This window comes from Callithrix jacchus, chromosome 12, assembly GCF_049354715.1.
Source record: "Callithrix jacchus isolate 240 chromosome 12, calJac240_pri, whole genome shotgun sequence".
Lineage (NCBI taxonomy): Eukaryota > Metazoa > Chordata > Mammalia > Primates > Cebidae > Callithrix > Callithrix jacchus.
In genome coordinates, this window is record NC_133513.1 from 19,954,257 (window position 1) to 19,977,843 (window position 23,587).

General features: G+C 41.2%; 1 long non-coding RNA gene across 1 annotated transcript in view; it reads right to left on the reverse strand.

Annotated features, from left to right (window-relative positions):
- Positions 1 to 23,587, reverse strand: part of LOC144578592 (uncharacterized) — a 366,916-nt gene that overhangs the window by 295,195 nt on the left and 48,134 nt on the right. The window contains exon 3 of the long non-coding RNA XR_013524698.1: positions 14,886 to 14,998. This is a non-coding gene — a long non-coding RNA (uncharacterized LOC144578592). The remainder of the gene's footprint in view (positions 1 to 14,885; positions 14,999 to 23,587) is intronic.

Below are 23,587 nucleotides of genomic sequence, written 5' to 3' on the forward strand. Positions count from 1 at the left end.
TATTCAAGATCCCTGAGTCGCTGTTCAAGAAGAGATTCCTGAACCACCTCTGACTTTGATGTGAAGAAGACACATGTCTTTGTTACATTAAATTAGGAATGTGGTGATTTGGTTTACTGCTACATAGCAAGCCTAACTAATGTAACAAACATGGGTTCAACTATTCATGGATACCTTGAAAGATAACAGATACCACAGCATTATGACATAAAGCCATTTTGCTAAGACATGACTTTGAATGGGTAGGTGTCAAGCAACAGAGAAAGCAGATGCTATTTCTGCTGCCCAGCATCTATTGTTTGCTTGCTTGTTGTTTTTTTGTTTTGTTTTGTTTTTTTGAGATGGAGTTTCACTCTTGTTGCCCAAGCTGGAGTGCAATGGTGCCATCTCAGCTCACCACAACCTCCATCTCCCAGGTTCAAGCAATTCTCCTGCCTCAGCCTCCCAAGTAGCTGGGATTACAGGTGCATGCTACCATGCCCAGCTAATTTTGTATTTTTAGTAGAGATGGGGTTTCTCCATATTGATCAGGCTGGTCTTGAACTCTCGACCTCAGGTGATCTGCCTGCCTCAGTCTCTTAAGGTGCTGGGATTACAGGTGTGAGCCACCATGCCTGGCCTTGCCCAGCATCTATTTCTAGGATGCTCCAGTGGTTTGTGAGAACAAGAATATTTGAAATTGGGACTGGTCCTATAGTTCACCACGAGTATGTGGTGATTATTAAATAATCTCAATGTGCCATCAGGAAAAGATAAGGACCAAGAATTCAACCATGGAAATGGGTAAATGTGGACAAACCACTTCAGATAATGGCATGCTGAAAACAGGGCAGGCAGAGATGAGTCAGATTTAAGAAGCTATAAAAATCTAGAAAGACAAGATAAATTCAATAACAGGAATGGCAGTTATCTGCTGCAATGGAGGAAATAAAGGCATAGTGATTGAAATCATAAGCTTTGGAATTAGTTTAATGCAACGAGGATTTAATGCAACGATTGAATGCAGCAGGGTTTGAATTCTGTTTCTGCTACTGACTAGCTGTGTAATCTTGAGCAGTCACTTTCTCTCTCAGCCTGAATTTTCTCATCTGAAATATGAGGATTAAGAGAGTCCTTACCCTACCTCATGGAGTATTGAAAAGATGAGATTAAATAATCCATGTAAAGTGCTTAGTACACAGTAAGAGCTCAATAAATTATCATGATATTATTGACATTGTAAAAGAAAGCATGAATGAAGAGGGATATCTGGAAGAGATGAAGGAATCAAAAGGAGAAAGAGGGTGGTAGGGTAGTTAGGGTGGGAGTCAAGGGCCACCACCAATAAAAAAAAGGGCAGAAACAAAGAATCAGCATCATCATTTAGCACTTCATTATCTTTGAATTATGATAGCTTTGATTTGGTTAATTGCAAAAAGTACAGGTTTAAGCTGGACTTGCCTTTAGTTAAAATAAAGGCAAAGACATTTTTAAAACATAAATGCTTTATTTCACAAGAAATCAGTTGCATATTATCAATTACATGTTCAGTTTTTTAAAGGAGGAAGATTACTATTAAACCACATGGCATTTGGGGGACATTAAAGGAAATTTTCTTTCTCTGGTGAGCAATGTACAATGTTTTCGTTAAAAATAAAATAAAATCTCTTCACCAGAAATAAAATCACATATCAGATAGGAGATGATACTTACACAAGAACAGAGGCAGGGAGCCCTCACTGCAGAAGCAAGACTGTCTGAAAGCCACAGAGGAGGAGAGAGAGAGGCATGAGAACCTAGAGAGAATGTAGCAGAGGAGAAAACCAAAGAAAATGAAAACAGTCTTCATGCCAGTAGTGTGTGAACTCCGGAAAGAGAAGAAGTCCAAGAGAAGGTAAAGAATAGAGACAGAGGCTGGGCGTGGTGGCTCAAGCCTGTAATCCCAGCACTTTGGGAGGCCGAGGCGGGTGGATCACGAGGTCAACAGATCGAGACCATCCTGATCAACATGGTGAAACCCCATCTCTACTAAAAATATAAAAAATTAGCTGGGCATGGTGGCGCGTGCCTGTAATCCCAGCTACTCAGGAGGCTGAGGCAGGAGAATTGCCTGAACCCAGGAGACGGAGGTTGCGGTGAGCCGAGATCACGCCATTGCACTCCAGCCTGGGTAACAAGAGCGAAACTCCATCTCAAAAAAAAAAGAATAGAGACAGAGATGCGAAGGGAAAGTAAAACATAGAAAGTCAAAGGAGGAGAGCTGAGTTCAAAGGAAGCCTTGAAAGGTTGTCTAAAACACACAGATGTAGGAGAAGCACAGCTTAAAGCAGAAACACAAGTACTAGAAATAGCTTAAATACACAGAATAGGAGAATTTTTAATGACCACATAGGTTTCTGAATTCCCAAAAGCTCTGGAAACCAAATTTTTAAAAATTAAGTTTGGCACAAATTCATTTGGCAACAAAACTTGACCTGAATTTATCTCACATTCCACCTAGCATGAACATCCACGTGTTTAACTGCAGTAATGAGCTGATCAGGAAGTGCTACTGCAGACCCCACTGCAAGTGGGATATTGTGGATTGTATAGTTTATGCATCCCATTACCTTTCTGATTTCCATAACATTTGAATTTTAAAACATGTGGCACCAAGGGTTTCCAATCAAGGATTGTGAGCTTGTATTAGAAGATACAAGGCTGGGCACAGTTAGCTCATTTTTGCAATCCCAGCTCTTTAGGAAGCTAAGGCTGGAGCATTGCTTGAGGCCAGGAGTTCAAGACCAGCTTGTGCAACACAGTAAGACCTCATCTCTACAAAATAAAAACTTAGCTAGGCATAGTGGTGCACATCTGTAGTCCCAGCTCCTTGAGAGGCTGATGCAGGAGGATTCACTTGAGCTCGGGAGTTCCAGGCTGCAATGAGTTATGACTGCATCACTGCACTTCAGCCTGGGAGACAGAGAGATCCTGTCTCTAAAAAAATGGTGACAATGATGACGGTGATGAGGAAGACAATGATGACACAGGACTGGACTGAAAAGAGATACTTGTTTCTAAAGATGAAGCCAACAAAACCTGCCATTTCTTGAGTATATAGTACTTACACTGCCAAGTGCTATAGACTAAATATTTCATTTAATCCTCATACTATATCAGGATTCATTTTATCTTTTTTTGTAGACATGGCAAGGGAGGTTTAGATAATTCAAGTAATTTGCACCCCCACACCCTGTTTACACAGAGCTTGTAGAGGCAGAATTTAGGACTTGAACCCAGCTATGTGATTTCAGAGCATGAATACCTACCAGGTCATGCTGCTGAAATCATGCTCCACAGGGTTAAAGAAACTGGTGGCTAATAGAAATCTTGAGCTTAACTTGCAGAAATAAGATAAAGTTTGCTACAATGTACCCAGCTTACAAAACTGACTGAAACAGGTTGGAACCAATATGGATGACAGGAACCTGCACAGAACAAACTTGCTCACCAAATGAGTAATCTTTTGATGTCACAGCCCAAATTTTCACTACATGTTTCATACCAACTCCCTCCAAATTTGCACAAGCAACTCATGAAGAAGTGTAAAGAGGTGATGGCATATCCAAGGGACTCTCCAAAAACGCCTTCCACTGTCCAGCCCTAAAACCCCACCCTCAACATTGCTCCCTAAATCTGCAGCTGTAAGGTCAGTATGGGGAGACAGACTTGAGCATAACTCTGTCTCCTTGCTTGGCCACCTGACAATAAACCTTTCTTGCTACAAAATATGGTGCTTTGGTGTTTGGATTTCAGTAGCATAGGCAAAGGGACCAACTTGAGTTCAATGACACCATCTCCCCATTAGCTGCAAGGAAAGAACAGACCTAAGGGTTTCTTGGGCCCTCACCCATAAACCATTTCCAGATATGATCTTGTGTAATCTTCATAGTAATTCAGTAAAGTTATATGATTATTGCCCATCTAAGGAGTTGAACAACTTGTCCGGGGTCTCAATATTAACTGGTCAGACATCAAATCCATTGTCCTCCCCACCAATTGTAACGATTTTAAAAAACACTGTATGGGAGTCTTGCTTAAAGGAAGAGAAAGAAGGAAGTTGAGGAAATCATTGCCTTTAGAATAAACATTCTCCACCATGAGCCCTGTGCAATGCCTCAGGCCTGTAATCTCAGCAATTTGCAAAGCCAAGGTGGGTGGATCACTTAAGGTCAGAAGTTCAAGACCAGCCTGGCCTACATGGTGAAACCCCATCTCTACTAGAAATACAAAAATCAGCCAGGTGTGGTGGCAGGCACCTGTAATCCCAGCTACTCAGGAAGCTGAGGCAGGAGAATCTCTTGAACCTGGGAGGCAGAAGTGAGCTGAGATTACGCCACTATGCTCCAGTCTGGGAGACAGAGCAAGAGTCTATCTCCAAAAAAAAAAAAAAGGAGATTATAGCAGTTGTGGTGCCAAGGATGGTTGGTTTTGGAGTGGGGAATACTTTGTTTCCCCATAACCTCCATTAGCAAACTACCATCTCTTGATACGGACAACTGATATTTTCTCATTCTTAGGTAAGAAAATGTCCTGTTATCCCAAACCTCCCATCCAACTCAACTCCTAAGCTCATCCTTTATAGAAATTCTGAAATTGGGTAACAAAAATACAAAAGCTAAAAGTTGTATCATAATCAGGAGAAATTGTTCAGGAGGGTAAAATATATAACCAAAGAGAATGAGGGAATAGAACAGATGATGGTAAAATCGTGAAAATTCAACAAGGAATAGATACATAAAATCTGTGAAAATTCTGTCAAATGTGATGAAGGAAGAGAATCTGGAAACACTTCATAATTTTGCAAGACCAGGCAAGACTCAGATGAAGAGATGAAATGGAGTCACAAGAGCTGGGTCTGTGTCCTGTTTTCATCGCGTCACAGTCTGATCTCTAACTTCTGTGAATTTAAGTAAATACTTTCTGTTTCTTGTGACCAAACAACCCTAGCCCTATAGTATATGGTATCAATGTGTAGGTGTGCATGTACAACACGCAGAAGCAAATACTGTCAACTTTTATGCTGTGTTTGTATTTCTAAACAGGCAACAGGTGGAACATTTTGAACGTGTTTTTGAGCATGTTTTTCTATCTGAATACTCCAAAACAGCACATTTGCTTCATGCTCTAAATATAGCAACATCCACTTCCTTCTCCACACGTTTGCTAAGGCAAAATATTTTGTCTGTGAAGATATGCCATTTCCAGTGTTTTGAATGCTTCCTTTGGTTTCAACAGTTTGGTGGCAGCATTTTTAAGAGTTTATTGTGGGCATCACTTATCACTCAGGAAAGAGTTGTTGAAGATAGGACAATAAATGTGCCAAATGTCTCTCATTTAAAACAACACATTTCAGCCATCCTTGTGAGACCAAAAATAACAACAACTAAAGTTTATTTCTTGCTCAAGTTTCATTCTATAGTTTGGCCAGGGAGGCTGAAGTAATCACACATATGACTGAATGTCACAGTAACCAAGCAGGCAGATGAACAATTCAAAAGTGTGGTCTCAGAAGGGAACTCACTTCCAATAGTTGAAAGGGTAGAAAGGGCAGGGTGAGAGGAGAAAGACAGAGGGACAAGAACAGTTGGAAGATGTCTAAATAGTAACCTTACCAGTAACTAGATTCTCTCAAGTTACAGTAGACAAGGGTGAACTTGGTAATATTTATTTTAGGTATAATTCTAAAGTCCAAACTGAAGTTGAAAGAAATATTACTTTCTTTATGAAACCCAGCCCAATTATCCCATAGAACTGATACTTAAGGTTCTTTGAATAAATGTACAAATTGACATTTCCAGTCTTAAAATTTGAGAGACTTCCATTGACCTTATCTGAGTTCCTTTCTCAGAAAACCGACCATGAGGCCTTTCAGGTAGTATCAAGAAACTGAAAGTTACCAGGTCACTGCAATGAGACACCAGACTCCTCATCTGTCATGACTGCCTAACAAATCAACTGCTGTCTATTAATTCCTCTCCCTAATTTGTATATTCCCATACTAGTTCTTGTTGACTAGGCCTCTTCCTTGCCCCCTCCCCAATTCCTATTTTTCCACATGTAGTTACATTTAATCCCTGCTGTATAAACCTCTACTTTTAGTTAGATAGGGCAATGGATTTGAAATTTGTCTCCTGTCTCCTGGGTGACATCGCCCATATTAAAAAATCTTTCTTCCCTTGCAATACTTCTTGTCTCCGTGACTGACTTTCTTCTGTGCAGTGAGCAAGTGGGTCTTGGGCAAACCACTGGTGTTTGATAACAAAATCCTGGCGCTGTGACTCTTATTGCATTAATCAAAGTCTCTCTGGCTCTAAGCCCCAATCCCTACAAACTTGAATGAAGTTTAGCCTCAGTTACTCTGGCAGATGCAGAGTAAATAGAGTTTCATGTCATAGTAAGCAATAGAAAGTGTCCACCAAAACCTCAGTCCACTTGGCTGTCACCAGGGTACACTCTGCTTCGGTCTATATGGTGCTTTCAATTCAGTGGTTCTGCAGTGTACAGGCCATGCTTGGGGCCTGGGATCCTTGGCAGACCTAGGTCCCCCAGTCTTCCTGGGAGTAGCTATCCCTTGAGATCTTGCCACCTTCCGTGAACATTCCCAGAGAGCAAAGCTTCAGTCCCCATCACTCTCTGAAAATACAGACTCCTTTCTCTCTCATCTCAAGGAACCTCTCCTCCTCCCTCTCTGCTCCTGCAAAGCTCATCCTCCCTCTGGGATGGCTAGCACCAATGGACTGAGACTTCTACCGGAGATAGGAAACCCCATTACCTTTAGACTGCTTCTGCTTATGACAGCTAAAAATCCTGAACAATGAGATGAAAGAGAAAGACACAGTATATTGAGAGGAAAACACTTCAAGAGGAGGAAACAGAGGGACAGAGACCCTGAGGTGAGGGTAGAGGCCAGTGTGGCTTGAATGGTGTGAGTAAAGAAAGGACTGGTGGAGGACAAGAATCACTTAGTGACTGAGTCCAAACCATGCAAAAAAAAGATAATCCCGAAAATAATGACTACCATTTATACAGTGCTTACTAACTGTATGTTGGGACCATTTTAACTTGTCATAACAACTCTACAGGGTGGCACTATTCTCTCCATTTCACAGATGAGAAAATTGAGAGTCAGAATAGTACAATCAATTGCTTGAACAAGTGGCAAAATCAGGACTCAGACTCAGGCAGATGACTCCATAATCTGAACATTTAAATACTGCACCATACTGCCCATCAAGGCAAAAAGTCAGAAAAATAAAGAGAGAATCAAGAGTGAGAAGATAAGCCACAGAACAAGAGAAAAGATTTGCAAAAGACGTATCTCATAAAGGTCTAGCATCTAAAAGATATAAAGAATCCTTAAAATTCAAAAATAAGACAACAAACAACCCAATTTAAAATGGGTGAAAGACCTGAACAGGCACCTCACAAAGATACACAAATACCAAATAAGCATAAGAAAAGATGCTCAACATCATATGCTGTTAGGAAGCTGCAAATTCAAACAACCATGAAAACGTCGCTACACACCAAAATCCAAAACACTGAAAACACCAAATGCTGATGATGATGTGGAACAACAGGAATTTTCATTCATTGCTGATGGGAATGCAAAATGGTACAGTTACTTTGGAAGACAATTTGGAGGTTTCTTACAAAACTAAATATACCCTTACAATATGATCCAGAAATTGGACTCTTTCGTATATTTACTCAAATGGATTGAAAACTTATATCCACACAAAACCTACCAACAGATATTGATAGCCTCTTCCTTCATAATTGCCAAAACTTAGAAGCAACCAATACGCCCTTCAGTAGGTGAAGGGAAAATCTATGTACATCTAGAGAATGCAACGTTATTCAGTATTAAAAAGAAATGAGCCAGCAAGTCATAAAAAGACATGGAAGAATGTTAAATGCAGATTACAAAGCAAAAAAAGCCAATCTGAAAAGGCTGTGTTCTATATGACTCCAACTTTAAGACATTCTGAAAAAATCAAAATGATGGAAATAGTAAAAAAAAAAAATGAGGTTGAGGGGATGGAGGGAGGGAGGGAGAGAGGAATAGTTAGATCTCAGAGGAGTTTTAGGACAGTGAAACTACTCTGTATGTTGTTATAATGGTAGATACATGCCATTAAGCATTTGTCAAAACCCATAGAATGTACAACATTAAGAGTGAACCCTAATGTAAACTTGGTCTTTGGATGATAATGATGTGTCAATGTAGATTCATCAATTATAACAAATGTACCATTCTGTGGGGATGTTGATAATTAGGGAGGCTATGCATGTGAGGGAGCAGGGGGATGTGAAAAGTCTCTGTATCTTCCACTCAGTTCTGCTGCAAACCTAAAGGTGCCTTAAAAAATAAACTGTTTAAAATAATAATAACAATTTAAAAGAGGAAGGAACCTGGCTGCCTGGTGGCAGGAGAAAAAGATAAAATATAGGGAGATAAACCGGGCATGGTGGCTCATGCCTTTAGTCCCAGCACTTTGGGAGCTCGAGGCGGGTGTATCATAAGGTCAAGAGATTGAGACCAACCTGGCCAACATTGTGAAGCCCTGTCTACTCAAAACACAAAAACTAGCTGGGTGTGATGGCATGCGCCTGTAGTCCCAGCTACTCAGGAGGCTGAGGCAGGAGAATTGCTTGAACCCGGGAGCCGGAGGTTGCAGTGAGCCAAGATTGGCAACAGAGAGAGACATCTCAAAAACAAAAATTATATATATTAAATAAAAATTATATATATAATTATATATATATTTTATTTATGTATATATAGGCAACAGAGACATCTCAAAAAATTATATATAATTATATGTATTTAATAAAAATTTAACACATATTTTATTTATATATATAAATAAAAATTACATATATATATATGGGGATACTGATTCTTTTTTTAAAAAAACCTTCTACATAAGGGTTCATGCATTTATTTATCAAATATTTATTATGTGTCCATGCTGGGAACCACTATTTATTTATTTAGAGATAGAGTCTTGTTCTGTCACCCAGGCTGGAATGCAGTAGTGCGATCTTGGCTCACTGCAACCTCCACCTCCTGGGTTCAAGCGATTCTCCTGCCTCAGCCACCCAAGTAGCTGGGATTACAAACATGTGCCACCATGCCTGGCTAATTTTTGTATTTTTAGTAGAGACAGTGTTTTGCCATGTTGGCCAGGCTGGCCATGAACTCCTGACCTTGTGATCTGTCTGCCTCAGCCTCTCAAAGTACTAAGATTACAGGCATGAGCAGCCATACACAGCAGCCAGCCAAGTATTGGGTACTATAACCAACAAGGGTGATAAATGAGTGAAGAAAACAGACAAGCTTCCTACTAGAATGAACATATATCCCACTCCCTCTGAGCAATGTCTCATTCAAAACTTTCAGAAGGAGAATCCAATGGGCCATGTTACTCATAGTCCTATGCAGAGATGGATTCTTACATGAGGCTACCTCACTGGCTACTTTTGGCTCAAGTGCCAGTCCCTGTCTGGTCACCTATGGCCAGGTGGAAGGTTCACGTGACACCAAACATGAAACAAATATGAGGTTCACATGGAACCTCAACAGGAGGTCCAGAGGGGCATGTGGACACAGAAGCACTTCAAGTCTTAGAGACACCATTCACACCACTCCAGGAACGTTACAATCTTAAAATTCAGTCTCAGTTTAAACTAATCAACAGTCACTCTACTCAGATTCCTAAAGGAGCTATTTGACAGAAGCTCAAGGAGAAACATTAGAGTAGGTAAAAAAAAAAAAAAAACCCTGACAAAGAAACCTATAGTTACACAGAATTGTAACAACCAACCCTGCAATTAGATTCAAGTTTCTTTCCATACAAGAGCAGGCTCTGTTAGCACTGGTTACGGGAGATGCAATTGGGCCCAATCTCCAGCTTTCAGTACCATCTGCTGCCTTTGTGTGAAGTGTTATACAAGTAAAAATGTATAAACAGACCTCTAAAAGGTTCTGTTAATAAAGGAAATCAAAAGGCAAAGGAATTTTTATCTGAATCCCTGGTTCTGATTTATTGGGTGTCAGTGAACAAACAAGGCTCTCTGATGATGAGTGGAGGATGATACTTTGAAATTGCTGTGCCCCTCATCCCCATCAAATCCCAAAAGGACTGTTTTGCTGGACAGAGGATTGAGTGGCTCATGTTTCTGGCTGAATGATAATACTCTTGTTAATCTTTGGCTAGTGGAATCGGGTTTGCTTCGACCAGCTAAGATCCCAAACAGTTTATGTCACTAACAGTTTCCCAGAATAACTGGAATTCTTCCCTTCCATCTGTTGCTGGTTGATTATTTTATTATTGTCCATGATGTCATTACTTTTGCTGCTGTTGATTTGGCATAAACTGACTCCATTCCCTCCACAGCATGTGTGGCTTATGCAACACCACTAAAAACACAACTTGGAGAGTTCGACTGATGGACATTCCTGAGTATGAATCACTAAGTCCGCTCTTCAGCAGCTGTTTCATGGCACATCTTCTCCTTGTGCCTCCCCTTCCTAAATGTAATCAGGGCCTTCTGAGCTTTGCACACAAGGGAGAAAAGTCCAGAGGTCCAATGATCCTTTTTGTACATTTCTCATGAGCTTTGAGACATGAGAAGTTATACTGGTCTATGTTGTCTTGAGTCTCCGTGGGAGAAGAGAAACTGGCACTTGGCTGAGAGGTTCTGGGCATGGGAAGAACTTCTTTGGGAGCCTGGCACCCAAGTTGAATGCATGCAGGGAAGAGGGATTTTTTTTGCCATTGTGGCAGAGGGGCACAACAGCAGCACAACACAGGGACCATGGCATATGTATAAAAGACCCCAAGAACCCACACACCCCACCCATCAGAGTGGCTGGGAATCAGGGCCTAGCCAAGTACAGGGTACTAGATACAACAAGGGTGATAAATTAGTGAAGAAAACAGACAAGCTTCCTACTCCTCTGAGCAGTACCTTATTCAAAACTTTCGGAAGGAGAACCTAGTGGATCTAATTAATCACAGTCCTATGTAGAGATGGACTCTTACATAAGGCTACCTCATTGGCTACTTTTGGGTCATGGAGAAAAATTGCTAGAGAGAAATTGTTACGGAAGACTACAGCAGAAGTACAGCAGACAGTTTTCATCCTCAAATGGTTTGCAGGAGGCGCATTTCAAAAAATAAAAATAAAAAAACGAGTAAAAAAAATCAAAGTGGACTACACTCTGGCACACATGAGACATTCCTTCAGGACTCCTGAAAACACTGGGGCCTAGCAGGAAGAGGCAAAAGCTATGAACCTGCATGGGCTGAACACTCACTTCAAAATGACCTCATTTGTATCAACAAGCTGATGAGATCTGGGATATTTGGCATACCTAAAGTGATTTGGGTTACTCACCATAAATAATCAGTATTTGTTAAAAAAAAAAAAAAAAAAAAAAAACAGGGATAAGAAAATAATACAGAAGACAAAACCTGTTTCACCATGTCACTATTCTTCTAAGATCCAGCCCTACTAAGGTGCCGTGGGTCCTCCTAAGCCTCTATTTCTATTTTACAACAAAACAATTGTCTTCTGTTCAGAATGCGAAAAACAATCATAAACATCTGCCAACTCAGTACTGAAAAGTTATCTGATCCAAGAATAGAATATTTGGCACAGTCTTGGAAGGAGAAGGCAGGAAAACTGGACTTCAAGACCCCTATCAGGCTGCCTGGCTAAAACCAAGCAGACTGAATCATCTAACCTGCTTTTAGCATCCTCCAGCTAATCTCAGCCTGGGCCCTGGGACTCCTGGATTTAATAGAGTAAGTCCTATGTCTGACAGTCTTGCTATGGGTCACACCTGGCTCCTTCTGTATGCCAACACTGTCCTGGAGTAGGTGAAGGACTCTGTTTTAGAAGGACTGGGAACAGCAGGAGTAGACATCACTGTTGACAACCCAAATGCAATGTACAAAGGTTTCACATTAATGAAACTAAATTCTTCAGGATGAGAAAATCAGCCAGATGCCAACTAGTAGGTGGGAAACCTAAGCTCTTACCACCCAAGAAGCATTAAATTAAGGTTGAGAGGCTGAACTTGGAAAGCCAGCCAAGGCACCATCCCAGAAGGCTGAATTTGGAAATCAATTAAGGGGAAGGAAGGGATGGGAGCCCAGCCACATCCTTGCTGCAGTGGGGAGAGAGCAGGGTTTGACTGACGGTGCTATATTGGGCCCCCGTAGCATATGTGCATCTCCATGTCTGTTTTTACTTCATGGAGGAAAGAAAGGCCTAGACTAAGCAGAAAAAAACCGTAACTGTTCACAAGGAAACTTCAGAGGAACCAGGGAAGCATGAATGGCAGTCTGGCCGACAGCACAAGGGCTGCTCTTGTTCAGGAGGGGATGTGACTACGTATTGATCCACCTACACTCTTGGGACACTTCCTTGGTGTCTGATATTTCGAGACTGGATGACATAACAAGAGGGATTCCTCGTAGAGCAGAGAGGAAATGGTTGTGCTATTTGGAGATCAGCTTCAGAACCTCTTTGGATCTGCGCTCCTAACAACTGGGCTAACAGGCCTTAAGTAAGAAAAATTTGGAGCACAGGCATTCTCTCCTGGACTCTGGGAAGTCAGCAAGGCATCATGGCTATGGTCAAGAGTCCAGGGTGCTTGAAGGCCCTGCTGTGCCCCCACCCCATCTGAGCAAGGCCTCAGGCCATTCCTGCACATGGTTTCCATGTTCCACGTCAGAGGACCTGAAACCAGTGTTGCATCTGATTGCACCAGAAATTAGCAACAGAGGCAAATACAGAGGTCCACTGGATGGAGCAGGGGACACCAAGGGCCATGGAGGTGGCCATGTGGGCTGCTGTATTCTGAAAAGTGATAATTCCATCAGCAGAGGATGTCGTAGGGCACCATCCAGACCTCTTTTAGGATGGAGGCTCACATTCCTCCAACTGCTAGGAGTAACTGGTAGCCAACAGGTGTCACCTCAGTCCATCTCTGAAAACCATCCTCAATGAAAGAAAGACACCTCACCTGCAGTCACACCCCCCACCAAGGGCAGCTCATATCCAATAACAGATGAATGTCAGGGTATCAAGACCTGACCCTCTTGTTTGAAGGGGGTAAATCTGAAGACCATCCCATCTCCAAGGCATCCCTGTGGTATCAGCTGAGGCCTCTGCTAAGACTACATCAAAGTCCAATATCTTTTTCAAGCAGTCCTATTGTCTACACTCCACCCGTAGTGATGATCCCAAAAGCTCTCCCTCAGAAAAGTCCCTGTAGGCAAATCTCCACCTGAGAGCCTGTTTCCAGGAAGCCCAACCTAAGATGCCATTCAATCTGATCTTTTCTTCTAGGAAGGCTTACTTGAAGATATTTGGTTGGTGCAAAAGTAATTACAGTTTCTACCATTACTTTTTTTGTTAATACTTTCAGTTCTGGGGTGCATGTGCAGAATGTGCTGGTTTTTACACAGGTATACACGTGCCGTGGTGGTTTGCTGCATCCAACCCCTATCATCTACATTAGGTATTTCTTATAATGTTAGCCCTCCCCAATTCCCCCACCGCCTGCTATCCCTCCCTGGTCCCCCCATCCCCTAACAAGACCCAGTGTGTGATGTTCCCTTCCCTGTGTCCATGTGTTCTCATTGTTCAACACCCACTTATGAGTGAGAACATGCAGCGTTTGGTTTTCTGTTCTTGTGTCAGTTTGCTGAGAATGATGGTTTCCAGCTTCATCCATGTCCCTACAAAGGACATGAACTCATCCTTTTTTATGGATGCATAGTATTCCATGTTGTATATGTGCCACATTTTCTTTATCCAGTTTATCATTGATAGGTATGGTTTTGCTACTGTAAACAGTGCCACAATAAACATATGTGTGCATGTGTCTTTATAATTGAATGTTTTATAATTCAAGTCTTTGCTATTGTAAACATCCAAGTCTTTGCTATTGTAAACAGTGCCACAACAAACATACGTGTGCATGTGTCTTTATAATTTAATGTTTTATAATCCTTTGGGTATATACTCATTAACGGGAATGCTGCGTCAAATGGTATTTGTAGTTCTAGAACCTTGAGGAATCGCCACACTGTCTTCCACAATGGTTGAACTAATTTACACTCCCACCAACAGTATAAAAGTGTTTCTATTTCTCCACATCCTCTCCAGCATCTGTTGTCTCCTGATTTTTTAATGATCACCATTCTAACTGGCATGAGATGGTATCTTAATGTGGTTTTGATTTAAACAAGCAATGGGGAAAGGATTTCCTATGTAATAAATGGTGTTGGGAAAACTGGCTAGCCATATGCAGAAAGCTGAAACTGGATCCCTTCCTTACACCTTATACAAAAATTAATTCCAGCTGGATTAAAGATTTAAACATATGACCTAACACCACAAAAACCCTAGAAGAAAACTTAGAAAATACCATTCAGGACATAGGCATGGCCAAGGACTTCATGACTAAAATACCAAAAGCAATGGCAACAAAAGCCAGAATAGACAAATGGGATCTAACTAAACTTAAGAGCTTCTGCACAGCCAAAGAAACTATCATTTGAGTGAACCAGCAACCAATAGAATGGGAATAAAATTTTGCGATCTGCCACCTGACAAATGGCTAATAACTAGACTCTATAAAGAACTTAAACAAATTTACAAGAAAACAAACAAACAACCCCATCAAAAAGTGGGCAAAGGACATGAACAGACACTTCTTAAAATAAGACATTTATGCAGCTGACAAACATATGAGAAAAAGCTCATCATCACTGGTCATTAGAGAAATGCAAATCTGCGATTACTTTTAATGGCAAAATTGCAATTAATTGTGCACCAACCTGAGAGAGAGGGCTGGAAGCAGTAAGGCACTCAGAGAAAGCAGGAAACAGAAGTCCACAATACAGCAGAAGACACGAGGAAACAGAAGCTGTGAATATGCAGGAGCCATGGGCTGGAGGTAAAGGGAGATCAGTGCAGTGAGTAGGCGAAGCTACATTATGAAAATAGCATGATGACTAGATGAGAATGCATTAACCATATTCCACAGAGAGTGACAACTGGAGCTTTAAAAAAATTTTTTTCTAGCCTCAGCAGACACACACACACACACACACACACACACACACACGCACATTTTTTTAAACCCTCCAATTGTGGTAAGATACCTGTAACATAAAATTTACTACTACAACAATTTCTAAGTGTACATTTCTATTGGAGCTTTTGCTCTCTTTACTTCATGAGGCACAACAAACCGGTGCCTGAAGCATCTAGAGGGAGTCCCTATTTCTTTTTATTATTATTATTATTATTATTCTTTAATTTCTGGAGTACATGTGCAGATCTTACAGGATTGTTACATAGGTGTGTATATACATGCCATGGTGGTTTGCTGCCTCTATCCCCATGTCACCTACATTAGATATTTCTCCTAATGTTATCCCTTCCCAATCTCCCCACCCCCTGCTATCCCTCCCCTACCCCACCACCCACCAACAGACTCCAGTGTGTGATGTTCCCCTCCCTGTGTTCATGTGTTCTCATTGTTCAACACCTAATTATGAGTGAGAACATGTGGTGTTTGGAGTCCCTATTTCTGAAAGACCCCAAGCTAATGCATGGGGGATAAAGGGAGAAGCATTGAAGTTAAGCAGAACTACTGAGGTCTAATTTCCTACTGGGTTTAAATCCTCATTCTTCACCTTTCTACCCATGTGACTTTGGGCAAGTGATTAGAACTGACAAGCCTCACTACTCACAATAGCAAAGACATGAAATTACCTAAGTGCCCATCAATGGCAGACTGGATAAAGAAAATGTGGTACATATACACCATGGAATACTATGCAGCCATAAAAGAGAATGGGATCAGAGAGATGATTCAAGATGGCTGAATAGGAACAGCTCTGGAGTGTGTTACCAGAGAGAATGCAGAGGGTGAGTGATCACCGCATTTCCAAACAAATTTTTACTGCCCACAGACCAAGAGATTTGCGGGCAGAAAAGCACCATGAGCCTCCAGCATGGCTGTTTCAGCTGGTGCAGTGGGTCTCCACACAAAAACTTACACTAATCTGGGTGGCCATTTCAACTGGTGCCTGGAACGCCTGGGAGACAGAGTTGCCCATTCAACTGAAAAAAAGGGGGATGAAACAGGGAGCCAGGTAATCTGGCTTGGCAGGTCCCACCCCCACAGAGACCAATAATCTAAAATGCTCTGGATTGACAGTTTCACAGCAAGCACAGCTGGACCTGGGAGGGTCCAGCTCTGTGGGGGAAAGGGCATCCACCATTACCGAGGGAGTCCACCACTACCGAGGCAGTCTGCCATTACCGAGGCAGTCCACCATTACCAAGGCAGTCTGCCATTACTGAGGCAGACTGCCATTACTGAGGCAGTTCTAACTAAACCTCTATAAACAAAAGTGCAAGGAAGTTCACACAGGAGCTAGGAAGAGCCCACAGCAGTACAGCAATGCCTCTGCTGGCAGACTGTGACTAGGATACCTCCTTGCTGGGCAGGGCATCTCTGAAAAAAGGCAGCAGCACATCAGGAACTTATAAATAAAGCCACACCTTCCCAGGACAGAGCACCTGGGGAAAAAAGGCAGTTATGAGTTCCACTGCAGCAGAATTAAACGTACCCACCCAGCAGCTATGAATGGAACAACTGAGCTCACAGCTTAGCATTTGAGCTCCTATATGGGACAGACAGTCTCCTCAAGCAGCTCCCCGACTCCCATATATCCAAAGAGACACCTCATAAAGGAGACCTCAGGCCGGGTGCAGTGGCTCAAGCCTGTAATACCAGCACTTTGGGAGACCGAGGCGGGTGGATCACAAGGTCAACAGATCGAGACCATCCTGGTCAACATGGGGAAACCCCATCTCTACTAAAAAAATACAAAAAATTAGCTGGGCATGGTGACGCGTGCCTGTAATCCCAGCTACTCAGGAGGCTGAGGCAGGGGAATTGCCTGAACCCAGGAGGCGGAGGTTGCAGTGAGCCGAGATCGCGCCATTGCGCTCCAGCTTGGGTAACAAGAGTGCTCCAGCCTGGGTAACAAGAGCTAAACTTCGTCTCAAAAAAAAAAAGGAGACCTCAGACTGGCATCTGGCAGGTTTCCATCTGAGACAAAAATAACAGAAGAAGAAACTGGTAGCAACCCTTACTGTTCTGCAGCTGCTGCAGGTAAGCCCCAAGCAAGCAGGCTCTGGAGTGGACCTCTGGGAGTTCCAAAGCAGAGGGGACTGTTGGAAAACTAAAAAACAAAAGAAATAACTTCATCATCAACAAAAATGATGTCCACTCAAAGACCCCATCCAAAAGTCATCCACAACAAAGACCACAGGTAGATTAATCCACTAAGATGGGAAGAAACCAGTGTAAAAAGGATGAAAACATCCAAAACCAGAATGCCTCTCCTCCTCCAAGGGATCACAACTCCTCACCAGCAAGGGAACAAGGCTGGATGGAGAATGAGTCTGATGAATTGACAGAAACAGGCTTCAGAAAGTGGGTAATCACAAACTTCTCTGAGCTAAAAGAACATGTTCTAACCCAATGCAAAGAAACTAAGAACGTTGAAAAAAGGTTTGACAAAATGCTAACAAGAATAAACAGCTTAGAGAAGAATATAAATAAATTGATGGAGCTGAAAAACACAACATGAGAACTTCACAAAGCATACACAAGTTTCAATAGCTGAATCAACCAGGCAGAAGAAAGGATATCAGAGACTGAAGATCAACTCAATGAAATAAAATGAGAAGGCAACATTAAAGAAAAGAGAGTGAAAGAAATAAACAAAGCCTCCAAGAAATATGGGATTATGTAAAAAGACCTAATCTTTGTTTGATAGGTGTATCTGAATGTGACAGAGAGAATTAATCCAAGCTGGAAAACACTCTTCAGAATATTATGCAGGAGAACTGCCCCAACCTAGCAAGGCAGGCCAATATACAAGTCCAGGAAATACAGACAACACCATAAAGATATTCCTCAAGAAGAGCAATCCCAAGGCACATCATTGTCAAATTCAGCAGGATTGAAATGAAGGAAAAAATGATAAGGGCAGCCAGAGGGAAAGGTCGGGTTATCCACAAAGGGAAGCCCATCAGACTCACAGCAGATCTCTCAGCAGAAACCCTACAAGCTAGAAGAGAGTGGGGGCCAATTTTCAGCATCCTTAAAGGAAAGAACTTTCAACCTAGAGTTTCATATCCAGCCAAACTAAGTTTCATAAGCAAAGGAGAAATAAAATCCTTTATGAACAAGCAATTGCTCAGAGATTTCATCACCACCAGGCCTGCCTCACAAGAGCTCCTGAAAGAAACACTAAACATAGAAAGGAAAACCAGTACCAGCCATTCCACAAATGTACCAAATGGTAAAGAGCACTGACATAATAAAGAAACTATGTCAATTAATGGGGAAAACAACCAGCTAGCATCAAATTGGCAGGATCAAATTCACCCATAACAATATTAACCTTAAATGTAAATGGGCTAAATGTCCCAATCAAAAGACACAGACTGGCAAATTGGATAAAAAGTCAAAACCCATCAGTGTGCTGTATCCAGGAGACCCATCTCATGTAAAAGGATAAATATAGGCTCAAAATAAAGGGATGGAGGAAAATTTACCAAGCAAACAGAGAGCAAAAAAAGCAGGAGTTGTAATACTAGTCTCTGATAAAATAGACTTTAAATCAACAAAGATCAAAAGAGACGAGGAAGGACATTATATAATGGTAAAAGGATCAATGCAACAAAAAGAGCTAACAATCCTAAATATATGTGCACTCCTGTATTGAGTACCCAGATACATAAAGCAAATTCTTAATGACCTACAAAGAGACTCAGACTCCCACACAACAATAATGGGAGAATTTAACACTCCACTGTCAATATTAGACAGATCAACAAGACAGAAAATTAACAAGGATATCCAGGACTTGAACTCAAATATGGACGAAGCAAATCTAATAGACATTTACAGAACTCTTCTCCCCAAATCCACAGAATATACATTCTTCTCAGCACCACATCACACTTACTCTAAAATAGACCATATAATTGGAAGTAAACCACTCCTCAGCAAATGCAAAAGAAAAGAAATCATAACAAACAGTCTTTCAGACAACAGTGCAATCAAATTAGAACTCAGGATTAAGAAACTAACTAAAAAACACACAACTTCATGGAAACTGAACAACTGGCTTTTGATGCTGACTGGATAAACAATGCAATGAGGACAAAAATAAAGATGTTCTTCAAAACCAATGAGAATAAAGACACAACCTGCCAGAATCTCTGGGACACATTTAAAACAGTATCCAGAGGAAAATTTACAGCAATAAATGCCCACATGAGAAGCAAGGAAAGATCTAAAATAGACACTCTATCATCAAAATTGAAAGAGCTAGAGGAGCAAGATAAAAAAACTCAAAAGCTAGCAGAAGACAAGAAATAACTAAGATCAGAGCAGAACTAAGGAGACAGATACAGAAAAAAAAAGCTTCAAAAAATTAATAAATCCAGGAGCTGGTTTTTTGAAAAGATCAACAAAATAGACCACTAGCCAGATTAACATAAAAGAAAAGAGAGAAGAATTAAATAGAAGCAATAAAAAATGATAAAGGAGATATCACCACCAATTCCCCAGAAATACAAACTAACATCAGAGACTACTACAAACAACTCTATACACATAAACCAGTAAACCTGGAGGAAATGGATAAATTCCTGGACACTTGCATCCTCCCAAGCCTAAGCCAGGAAGAAGTCGAAACCCTGAATAGAAAGGTAACAAGGGCTGAAGTTGAGGCAGCAATTAATAGCCTACTAACTAAAAAAAGCCCAGTTCCAGATGGGTTCACAGCTGAATTCTACCAGACGTACAAAGACGAGCTGGTACCATTCCTTCTGAAACTATTCCAAACAATACAAAAAGAGGAAATCCTTGCCAACCCTTTTTATGAGACCAACATCATCCTGATACCAAAACCTGGCAGAGACTCGACAAGAAAAGAAAACTACAGCCTAATATTCATGCTTAACATAGATGCAAAAATCTTCAATAAAATACTGGCAAGCCGATTGCAACAGCACATCAAAAAGCTTATCCACCACGATCAAGCAGGCTTCATCCCAGAAATGCAAGGCTGGTTCAACATAGGCAAATCCATAAATGTAATCCATCACATAAACAGAACCAAAGACAAAAACCACATGTATAGCTCAAAAGATGCAGAGAAGGCCTTCAACAAAATTCAACAGCCTTTATGCTAAAAACTCAATAAACTAGGTATTGATGGAACATATCTCAAAATAATAAAAGCTATTTTTGACAAACCCACAGTCAATATCACACTGAATGGGCAAAAACTGGAAGCATTCCCTTTGAAATCTGGCACAAGACAAGGATGCCCTTTCCCACCACTCCTATTCAATATAGTATTGAAGTTCTAGCCAGAGCGATCAGGCAATAAAAAGAAATAAAGCATATTCAATTAGGAAAGGAGGAAGTCAAATTGTTTCTATTTGCAGATGACATGACTGTATCTTTAGAAGACCCCATCATCTCAGCCCCAAATCTCCTGAAACTGATAAGCAACTTCAGCGAAGTCTCAGGATACAAAATCAATGTGCAGAAATCACAAGCATTCCTATACACCAATAACAGACATAAAGAGAGCCAAATCAAGAACGAACTGCCATTCACAATTGCTACAAAGAGAATAAAATACCTAGGAATACAACTAACAAGGAATGTTAATGACCTCTTCAAGGAGAACTACAAACCACTGCTCAATGAAATAAGGGAGGACACAAACAGATGGAAAAACATTCCATACTCATGCTTAGAAAGAATCAATATTGTGAAAATGCCCATACTTCCCAAAGTAATTTATAGCTTCAACACTATCCCCATCAAACTACCTATGACACTCCACAGAACTGACAAAAACCACCTTAAACTTCATATGGAACCAAAAGAGAGCCCACATAGCCAAGTCAATTCTAAGCAAAAAGAACAAAGCTGGAGGCATTATACTACCTGACTTCAAATGATACTACAAGGCTACAGTAATCCAAACAATATAGTACTGGTACCAAAACAGAGATATAGACCAATGGAACAGAACAGAGGCCCCGGAGGCAATGCCACACATCTACAGCCATCTGATCTTTGACAACCCTCACAAAAACAAGCAATGGGGAAAGGATTTCCTGTTTAATAAATGGTGTTGGGAAAACTGACTAGCCATGTGCAGAAAGCAGAAACTGGACCCCTTCCTGACACCTTACAATAAAATTAACTCCTGATGGATTAAAGACTTAAACATAAGACCTAACATCATAAAAACCCTAGAAGAAAACCTAGGCAAAACCATTCAGGATATATGCATAGGCAAGGACTTCATGACTAAAACACCAAAAGCATTGGCTTCAAAAACCAAAATGGACAAATGAGATCTAATTAAACTTCGGAGCTTCTGCACAGCAAAAGAAACAATCATTAGAATGAAGTGGCAACCAACAGAATGGGAAAGAATTTCTGTAATCTACTCATCAGATAAAGGGCTAATATCCAGAATCTACAAAGAACTAAAACAGATTTACAAGAAAAAAAAAAAAAAACCCATTCAAAAGTGGGCAAAGGATATGAACAGACACTTTTCAAAAGAAGACATATATGAGGCCAAGAAACATGAAAAAATGCTCATCAGCACTGGTCATTAGAGAAATGCAAATCAAAACTACATTGAGATACCATCTCACACCAATTAGAATGGCAATTATTAAACAATCTGGAGACAACAGATGCTGGAGAGGATGTGGAGAAATAGGAACACTTTTACACTGTTGGTGGGAGTGTAAATTAGTTCAACCATTGTGGAAGACAGTGTGGTGATTCCTCAAGGACCTAGAAATAGAAATTCCATTTGACCCAGCAATCCCATCACTGGGTATATATCCAAAGGATTATTAATCATTCTATTATAAAGACACATGCACATGTATGTTCATTGCAGCACTGTTTACAATAGCAAAGACCTGGAACCAACCCAAATGCCCATCGATGAGAGACTGGACAGGGAAAATGTGGCACATACACACCATGGAATACTATGCAGCCATAAAAAATGATGAGTTCATGTCCTTTGTAGGGACATGGATGATCCTGGAAACCATCATTCTCAGCAAACTGACATAAGAACAGAAAATCAAACACTGCATGTTCTCACTCATAGGCGGGTGTTGAACAATGAGAACACATGGTCACAGGGAGGGGAGCATCACACAATGAGGGCTGCTGCAGGGGACTAGGGGAGGGACATTGGGGGGGGTAGGGAGTTGGGGAGGGATAACTTGGGGAGAAACTCCAGATATAGGTAGTGGGGATAGAGGCAGCAAACCACCTTGCCATGTATGTACCTATGCAACAATCCTGCAAGTTCTTCACATGTACCCCAGAACCTAAAGTGCAATAAAATACATATTTAAAAAAAAAGAATGGAATCATGTCCTTTGCAGGGACATGAGTGCAGCTGGAGGCCATTATCCTTAGCAAACTAACACAGGAACATAAAACCAAATACTGTATGTTCTTAAGGTGGCAGCTCAATGATGAGAACACATGGACACATAGATGGGAACACCACACACTGGGGTCTTTTGGAGGATGAAGAATGGGAGGGAGAGAATCAGAAAAAATAAATAATGGGTATTAGGCTTAATACTTGGGTGCTGAGTAACTTGTACAACAAACACCCATGACCCAAATTTACCTGTGTAACCAACCTGCACTTGTACTCCTGAACTTAAAAAAAAAAAAAAAGCCAGGTGTGGTAGCTTACACCTGTAAACAAAGCACTTTGGGAGGCCAAGGTGGGAGGATTGCTTGAGGCCAAGAATTCAAGACCGACCTGACGAACATAGTAAGACTCTATCTCTAATTTAAAAATAAAAAATAAAAATAAAATTATTGTATTAACAAAAGAATTGACAAACCCCTATGTCTTCATCTGTATAATGGTGTGGGAGGTGGGGGCAGGATGGCACAGTGAGTAAGAAACACAGCCCGACAGGTCAGGCTCTGGTGTCTACAGAAACAGAATCCTGGGCAAGTTTCTTCACCTCCCAGAGCCTGTTACGTCACCTGCAAAAGCGGAAGATAATAGTAACTTCCTCATAACGTTATACAGGGACAAATGAGATCATCCTGGCAGCATTCCCAACATGGTAGCTACTGTATTTTCAGTAGCTTTAACTGCGGTTAAAATGCCCCAAGTGGTATTAGGAAATTGGTGTCGGTTTTTTAAAATTGTTTCTTTAGTGGAAAGGAATAAGGTCAAGACTTACACCCCTAGGGACAGCACAGAATCCTTTTGCCACTTCCAAAAAAAGACACCACCCTCCATGTGTGAAAAGCCATGATATCAATCAAGCTCTGTCCTCCCACTGTCCCTCCTGTTCAGCTGCAGTGGCTGGAAGCCAAGTCCAGGATTTAGATGGAAGCTTTCGCCCAAGC